This window comes from Macaca nemestrina, chromosome 18, assembly GCF_043159975.1.
Source record: "Macaca nemestrina isolate mMacNem1 chromosome 18, mMacNem.hap1, whole genome shotgun sequence".
NCBI lineage: Eukaryota > Metazoa > Chordata > Mammalia > Primates > Cercopithecidae > Macaca > Macaca nemestrina.
Window position 1 is genome coordinate 53,439,114 of NC_092142.1, and position 9,182 is coordinate 53,448,295.

The 9,182-nt window shown below is 43.7% G+C and overlaps 1 long non-coding RNA gene across 2 annotated transcripts; it reads right to left on the bottom strand.

Annotated features, from left to right (window-relative positions):
- Positions 1 to 760: 760 nt before the first annotated feature.
- Positions 761 to 8,848, bottom strand: LOC139359881 (uncharacterized). 2 transcript variants are annotated; one of them, XR_011616473.1, is made up of 4 exons: positions 8,085 to 8,848; positions 2,985 to 3,082; positions 2,276 to 2,420; positions 761 to 2,036 (listed from the first exon to the last, which is right to left on the bottom strand). It is a non-coding gene; the product is annotated as an uncharacterized lncRNA (long non-coding RNA). The 2 variants fall into 2 exon arrangements; XR_011616472.1 differs by having other exon boundaries at positions 2,985 to 3,108.
- Positions 8,849 to 9,182: the final 334 nt, after the last annotated feature.

The following is a 9,182-nucleotide window of genomic DNA, read 5'->3' on the forward strand; positions in this document are numbered from 1 at the left end:
AATTTATTGCCTCCCCAAGCTAATCTAGAAATTACCTCGGCATTGATTAACCCTGACTTATGCAGTCAGTAAATCTCAATTGGGCCCCCCAAAAAGGTCCTGGGTTGAAAGGCACCTGCCAGGAAGAATGGGGGTGTGATTTAAGCCGTTGGAGGATGTGGCAAGGAACAGAAGGCCCTCCTTTCTGGCAGGCCAGCCAGCTCTCCTCCTGGAGACCCAAACCTTTACCCCACTTCCAGCGGGGCCTAGGAAGGAAATGTTCCCCCTTTCTGGGGCAGGGAAGTGTCACACTGAAAACTTGTCCTCTCTGAGTGGCCCCTGATGGGAAGGGCGACTCAGATAAAGGAAACAGATACATATCTGTCGTTGGGAAGCTTTGTTTCCACACATGATATATGGTTCCGGAGGAGGAGTTAGAAAACAAATTATTGTGTCTCTTCACCACCGACAGGTCTTTAGTGGTGCCGACCAGAGAGAAGAGATGCCAGAGATTAGCAGTTACCTCACAATAGGTCCGCAGTACAGGAAAAGTGTCTTAAGTTTATCTATTGTTAAGTGATATAATTTATCGTCGCCAAGGGTTAAGGAGCAATTCCAGTCCTTTCCTACTTCAGGAACAGAGATTTATAAGATGATGCCCAAATTTAGACATTGAGGCACTGCCGGCAGAAACGTCCCCAAAGGCTGATGGCTTGTGTGTGCATTTGAAGCCAAGTCATTCACAGAGCTAATTTGAGGCTCTCCTCGGAAACTATATTTGCTTTCTGAGTGCATGGTGAGTTTTCATTTGGGCCCTGACCAGCTGACAGCTATGCAAGTTTGTAGATACCAGTAATTGAATATAGATAACCTTGATGGTTGACCTCGTCAGAGCCAGGCCTGCCTGTTCCCCATTGTTTCTGGTTTTGCCAGTAGATACTAAACCGCTGCTAGATGAATTTATATATTAAGAATTCGCTGCAGTGAGAATTGCTTATCGTTCCCTGGTCTATCCTGTAAGCTTCTATTTACTTGACGTAGTGAGCTGGGAATAAAAGCCGTGATTTGACTGTTCACTATTAGTGGCGGGGGGCAGTCTGTTGGAAAAGCTCTATTAATTTCTAAAAGCAAAGGAGGCAGAGAGATCATGCTTTTGCTTTATCCAAATCGCAAAGAGAGGTTCTTATCTCCCAAAGCTGCTTGTGGTTGTCCGAAGTTGGTTCCCAGCCATCTTTTTAGTGTTCAATTTAGCTTAAAAGCAGAGTTTGAATCAAACACTGTACTGTCACCTGTGTGTAGCTCTTGTGTTTTAAGGGAAGCATTTGGAAAAGGTTCAGAATTTATGTTTAATTCAGAGAGATGCTTTAAGAAGTCTCTAAGTGGGAAAGGTGGCCATGATCCCCCTCGAGAGGGGAGAGCAGGTGACAGGGCCACATTCAGAGTGGGGTCCAAGTGAGGTGGAGTGTTAAGCTACTTGAGTATCTAGGCATACGTTCACCAGCAGAATATTAACTGAGAGAATCTCTCCATGAGTGGTTCTGTAGCAATCTCTACTTTCTCCTTTGTATTCTTCTGAGTTATTGAAATGTCAACAGTGAACACAGATCACTTTTGCAATAATAAAAAAAAAAAGATAAAGCTGCTGAAAAAAATATTTTCTGGAAATCATGTTTTCCAGCCTTCTGGAAACGGATGTGATGTGTATTTCTCGAGACTCTCCTTCCACAGGCTTTGAACTTTGCAGCTGGCGCAGACAGGGGCTTAGGAAAGGCCAAGTCTGTGTCCCTGTCAGAGGTGTAGGGGTAAGAGGGTGGCTTCATAGACAGGCGGGGAGGAAGAGGGATAAATGCAAGTTAAGGAATATCCCAGGTAGCCACTGTCTAGCGAGTGGAATGTTGGCCACTAAGAACGCAGGGTCGATTCAGAGGGTCTGGGCTTTGGATGGTGGGGGTGGGAGCTCCCGAGGCCTGGCTGCCGAGCGACTGTGTGTCACTGCTCAGCTGAGGGGATCAGCCTTTGATGCTTTCAACATCAGAACATCAGAGCTGTTCTTCATCCTGAGAAGGAAGGTTCGGGTTAGTCAGCCAGGGCAAATAGCTCAAGGGAAATTTCATTTTCCCTTTGTTGGACCCCTGGCTTTCATCTGCTGGGGATGTACATGTACATTCCCACTACCACACGGAGGGAAGGAGGCTCGCTGGACCCAGGCGTGCGCAGCCAATTTGGGGCATCTCAGTGTTGGAGGCCTTGTGAGGAGCCGAGGCACAGATCAAGCCTGGAGGAAGCCTGAAATTACCTCTCCACAATGTCCCCTGCCGTCACCAGCCAGCAGTGTGGGGACTGGCCAGGGAATTTGTCAACCCTGGCCAGTCCAACCGGTCTGACCTCCCTTCCAGCAAGAACATCCCTGTTTCTGTGTCTGCTGATTAAGGTGCATTTACCTTGTAAAGAAGGGAATGAAGAGCATGTGAGTGAGCCAATCGTCAGCGCCTTCCATAACTGTAGTGTGTGATGCCATATGTCCCGGGTTCAAATCTAGACTCTGCCTCTATGAGCTATTTAAACCTAAACAACTTATTTCATCATTCTCTGGCTTAGTTTCCTCATCTGTAGAATGGATATGGTATTAACATCAGCCTGCAAGGCTGTCATGAAGATGCAGTGAATTAACATGCACACAAAGCTCAAAAAAGGGTTCTTCAAGCATCAGCTATCATGGCAAACAGCCATTTGATATTCATTTGAACACAGTCCAGAAATCCTCAATATTTTAAAAGTAGCTTCAAGAGATGACTGCTTTTTCCAACCATGGAAATAATGTTTATAAAACAAAACCAGCCAGGCGCAGTGGCTCACACCTGTAGTCCCAGCACTTTGGAAGATTAAGGCAGGGGGGTTCCTTGAGGCCAGGAGTTTGAGACCAGCTTGGGTAACATAGTGAGACTCCCCTATTTCTACAAAAATAAAGATAAATGTAAAAATTAGCTGGGCATGATGGCACACACCTGTAATCCCAGCTACTCAAGAGGCTGAGGCGGGAGGATTGCTTGAGCCCAGGAGTTCAAGGCTGCAATGAGGGATGATGGCACCACTGCACTCCAGCCTAGACCAGAGAGAAAAATCCTGTCTCTAAAAAAATCAATAAATCAATAAAATGAAAATATAAAGCAAAACTGTGATTAAAACATGAATATAGCTTAGCAACCTTACCTTCCATCCCCAAATATGTATTGAGTGCTTTTACTACAATGACCTACACTGACACTCAGTTCTTGGGAGCTCAATACTCCCCAGCTAGGGCTGGGTCTGGAGGGAGGTGGGAGTGAGTGCAGGTGGGACATGACAGCGGGAAGAGAAGGATTAAAGGGATGGTGAAAATCAAGCAAGGGACCGGGAGCCCTGCAGTCCAGGGAGAAAGTGACTGTCACAGATGGGACTTCAGAAAGGCAGGAGGAGCCACCGGATCCTGAGCCCCAGGCAGGCCATAGCCTGCAAGCTTCAGAGGTCTGATGAGGCCAAGTAGAGTGATAGGGTGGCTGCTGAGGTGAGCTTGACCTTGGACTGTAGACTATTTTCTGTCTAGCATGCTTAATGGTGTCTGTGAAATTTGGAGGTCCCAGGTATTTTCAGGATGAAAGCAGGTCCCAGGGTGACAGCAGGTGCCCCGAGGCTCCCTGGAGAAGCAGTACAACAGACATCACCACAGGGGCCCTCTGCCTCCTCCTCTTGGGAGCGCAGTGTGGCATCAGAATGTAGGCTCTGAGAGCCACACTGTATGAACTGTGGCTGAGAGGGTCTGATGAGCCTCCATCTCTTGGGACCATGTGAGTGTGAAAATCCTATAATTAATACCTGAGATGATTAATTTAGTCAACCAACAGTATGTATTGAATACTATGTGTAAGGAACTATGCCTTGTACTAGAAATAATTTTCTCTAGAGCTGGAATTATCTACAGTCTCACACCCAAGGCCAAAAATGACCAGGGAAAGTATTCAAAATGCAGATTCCAGAGCTCCCCCCAAATGATTCTGATCCAGTGAATTGAGACTGGGGACTGATTATTTGCACTTGGACAAATGCAAAGTTTGCCTGCTGAGGCCAATGAGCCATACATGACATGTATGTTTGTCCCTCTATCTGGCTATCATTTACTGAGTACTTGCTATGTATCAAACCCTGAGTAGGTGCTGGGGATTGGAATGACCCTTGCACTCAAGTTATTGAAAAAGACTGGGCTCAGCAGCTGTAATGGTTCCTGCTATTTCAGACACTACAATCTTTAAAAGGTGCTTTTGCAAAAAATCTAAAGCAAGAGGCAGAAACATATTCACTAACCTATAGGTCCAGTTGTTGTAAAGTTTATAGTGAACAAAATGTACAAGACACTTATTATAAGGCAGGCACTAAGTGTTATGCCCACTTAATTTAATCATTAGTCTTTGCAGCAACTTTATGAGACTGATGTTATACGAGTAGTCCCATTTTACAGGTAAGGACATTGAGATGTAGTCAGGATTAGTTACCAAGGCCTTGAAGCTAAAAAGGTGAGCCTGCTTTTCGAACTCAGACAGTCTAACTTCAGAGCTTTCACACTTATCCATTATACTGCTTCGCAACTCAATGTGCTATTGCTGCAGTTTTGAGGCTGCAAAATGCTGTTATAAAACTAGTTATTCTGGAAGTGGATCTATACAACCAAAGGAGAAAAGAATCGTTGTTTGGGCTTGTTTTTTTTTGTTTTTTGTTTTTTTTTAACTAAGAAACAGGGTCTTGCTGTGTCAACTAGGCTGGAGTGCAGTGGTGCAATAAATCATAGGTCACTGTAACGTGAACTCCTGGGCTCAAGCAATTCTCTCGCCTCAGCTTCCCAAGTAGCTGGGGTCACAGGCATGTTCCACCATACCCAGCTAATTTTTTTTTTAAAAAATATGTAGATACAGGATCTTGCTATGCTGCTCAGGTTTGTCTCGAGCTCCTGGGCTCAAGCAGTCCTCCAGCCTCAGCCTCCCAAAGTGGTGGGATTATAGGCATGAGCCAACGCACCCAGCTCTTGACTTATATTTTAAAGGACCTAGGGCATCTTTATTTTCTTGAGTGCTGAGGTAGGAGTGAGAATGTGGGACTGAGGGAAAGGCTTAACTTCACAATGGCAAGTTCAAGGGTTTAATTTTGCAAACAGCTGAAAATCTTAACTTTGAAAAGTGCATTTGGATTGGCAAAGCTTAAAGAACTTGGTGGTACCAAAATGTTGTCAAAGAAGTGGGGAAAGAGTTATTCCCATATGCCATATAAATTTGTTCAGTAATCTCAGAGGGCAATTTGGCAATACCTAGAAAAATTTCACGTGTGTGTGCGCCCTGTGATTGTGCAAAATCACGTTTAAATATGACTGCATGTGCCCACAGAGATGGGTAAAAGCATACTTATTAAAATATTGAAAAGACTGGAAACAACCTAAATATCCACCAATAAAGAGGGATGGTTAAAAAAGAAGGTTTCAATCCATGGAACACTTCTAGCCAGATCTCAGCATGCTGTGACAAACCCATGGCTTGAGAAACTCTAACTCTAAGAGACTTTGTCGCCTACTGGTCAGAAACATGAGTTCTGGCTTCCATTGCCTGCCATGAATCGTGGCTCATTCTTTTGCTCACAGTGTGATCATAGGCAATTTTCTAGGCCTCTTTGTGCCTTAGTTCCCTCATCTACAAATTAGAAGTGACAATATTAATATCTTGTTCATAGGTATCATAACTATTGTTATAAAGTTTAAAGGTATCAGGGCAAGCAAATCTCCTAGAATGGTGTATGTTTCATGGTGTTTGCTGCATAGTATTGCTAAATAGTCTCAATAAATGTGAGATGGGATAAGGTGATGGTGATGATGATGATGAGGATGATGAACTATGGCTTGGATGCATCTCAGACAGTAATTGAAAAAGTAACAACAAGCAAACAATGACAGAGAATAAAGTTCAGAGAAATGAACTAGGCTGTTATGAACCCAGGCAAAGATTTGATCCTTACTCACAAACTAGAGTAAGAAAATAATCAGTGGTGGCATGTAAACAAGGGGACATGGGAAGCCATTCTACAAAAAAGAGATTTTAAGGGTTCAACATGGAGGCACTGATGTTTATGAGGGGTGAATATGGTGGTCATATATCTTCACATGACTATGGTGAAACTAACAAAAGCTTAATCCCTTGGAGGCAGAGATGCTGTCGTGGCAAACACCTCCATTCTGGCTGCGATGCCAATATCTTTTGTCATCCTGAGAGTCTGAAATGTTGTTCAGGATTTTCCCACAGTGAGAGAAATGTTTTTTTTTCCAGTCCTCCGTGAATCCCTTGGATCCAACAGAAATCTTGCTGCTTCCGAAAACATCCCTGAATTCCACTATCCAAATGTGAGTTCTTTCTCAGTGACCTGGCTACTTGCAGCCTTGCCTACTGCCTCTTGGGGTTCCTGAGGACTAGCAAAGGGGATTTCTTGATGTTTAGCAATGAGCAATGTCTCTCGGAAAACACGAGCACCTGGCATGGAGGAGATTGCAGTTCATCTTGCAGAAATTTGCCCAGTCTTTTTCCTCCAGGATAAATGACAGATTCTTTAGGGTATTAAGGTAATACTGCACCTGCAGTTCCAGCACCAAGGCTTCTGCCCTGTCATGAAGCCATTTTCGTTTCAGTGAAAGATGTAGGAGTCACGTTCCAAATTGCTGCTGAATAATTCTGAGACATCTGCAGAGATTCCAAGGCAGCCACTGTGCTCTGTTTACCAACACAATTAAACCTCGACCATTCCCTGCTGCAGTACAAATATAATCTTATCTACTTAACGTCAGCCGATTAAGTCATCGGGGCTGCAAAATGGTAAACAAATATTAATAACCAAGCTATAAGTGAGTTATTTGAGTGAAGTGGAATATCATGGCAGGTTCTTAGGCCTTAAGGCGGAAAAGTTCACACCTTCTTGACACTGCTATAAAACACTGCAACATTACAACTTTTCAACCATATCTAAAAGGCCAATTTAGGTTTATTCCCATCCGCGTTTATGGCCATGGTTCAGCAGGTGTAAACCGGTAATAGCTGCAGTCCAGCTTTGGGTGGATGCCAGCACAGATGTGTGCAGTCAAATGACTAATTGAAAACCTTAGACAAAATCAGCAGCCTGGCCATTTTGCCTGCATAATAAAACAGTGCTGATAAAGGCAGTGGAGAAAAAAAATCCACCCATCTCATCATCAGTGCCATTAACAATCATGAGTAAAGATGAAAACAACGCATGGTTTATTCTGCAAATGAAGGCATATAACTAGATGGTTTCCCAGGGGCCCATTACCCATTTTAATAATACATCAAGGAGCCTGAGCAAACAGTTTGTATGTGCAAACCAAACAGAACAAACTATTTACAGTTACCGCATACAGAGACAACTCCCAGCACTCTGGATTTAACAAATTTATAAAGGTACATAACATGATAGCTATTAGCAAAATTAAAAGAGAACCATTATAGACTTAGAGGCTGCCACGCTCACCAGTGAAGAAGGAACGGCAACACCAACTTTCTATTGAGAAGAATCCACCCCCACACTTTTTTTTCTTTCTTCCAAGAGAGCAGCCTGACTTGGACTCAAATTATGTGCATGAATAATAAAATACCATCTAATTAAAAACTGTAGTTAAATATGCAAAAATTAATGGTAATGAGATTGTGCAATACCTTCGAGTATACGCACTTTATGAATTACTCACAAGAGTTCCTTTGCTTGACCTAAGCAGAGGATAACAGAAGCGACTTTGAACACTCTTGGTCCTGGTGGCCCATGGTACCCATAACACTCACGACCATGGCAGTCAATGGCCAACCTGGAGTGGAAGGTGGCTTGGCCAAAGCCTTCTCTTTTGATTATTGGAGGTGACAAGAACTGGAAGCATTAAGGTTGGCATTGTTCAAAAGGCCGGGTAGGGGTCCAGGCTGGGGCAGTGGCTTTTCACCCTAGAGTAAGAAGGGCCTTCACACAAAATCATGATAGCTGGACAAAAAGACCCTCAATAATAAGAAACAAATAAAAATATATATTTTTGGACTCACTTAAGGGTGTTTTCCTACGAGCCATCCAGAACCTTGTTGCCTTCCCTGTCACCAGTGCAAAGTTTCACTCATACTCTGGATTGTACCAGATCATTCTAGGAGACCATCCCCATGCCAACACTATTGCCCGGGACAAGAGTTGCTTCCAGAACCTTCTTCCGAGTGTGCAACCTGCTTTTCTCCCTTGTAGTCTCTGAAGCCTAGGCGACATTGTCAGCACGAGCTCTTGTGCATATTTTCCTTAGCACCATTTGAAGAGGCCACTGGTCTCCTTTTTGCCTTTCAACCCTTTGGGTACTTGACCATGCATTTGCAACTGGCTCAGCCTCAGAGCCATCCTGACATGTGCTCTAGAGGCAAGGGACTAGATCTTACCCATTGCCTTTGCTTAGAGCTTCTGAATCTCAACTTTCCCTGATCTCTATCTTCCTATTTCTCCACGGCTGGCGATTCTTCTTGAGAAAAGTCGATGACAGACTGAATGACAGCACTCCTTAAGAGGAGAACACGATTCTAGCACAGTAGACAATTTCACATCCACTGACTATGACTCCAGCTTTTGCCTCTTCGTCTGTTGAGATGGAGGCTGACATGCTGAAAAGTAAGCATTTCTTTGGGGAAGTATGTCTCATTCAGATGAGGCTGATGGAAAAACTTCTCTCTCAGCACCTTCTTGAATATACCTTGTCATCCTGCTTATGATAAGGGTTTCTTGTCAAGTCAGTAGTATCTGAGCTAATTGACACGTTCTCAACAGCCCTGTATACCAGGTAGGCTCATCAGCTATGCAAAAGAATAATCATTGTGATGTCAGCAGAGTGATCATTTTGTTCACTGCCAGCTGACCTTAACCAGTTCCGAGATTTGCATTTTATTATTTGGGGCTTACGAGAAAATGGTGAACTTGATCTACCTTTTTTTTTTTTCTTTCTCCCATTGAAAAAGTCAGAATTTCTCCTTTCCTCTCTCATAGGTTCTACCTGGCCTTCTCAATAAGTAGCCAAGTTTCAATGGTAGAAGCACAATGGTAAGAATTGTTAGTGTCTGACATGGTAAAGGTACAAATTTGAACAGGCTGAGCCTTCTTAAAATCATTAA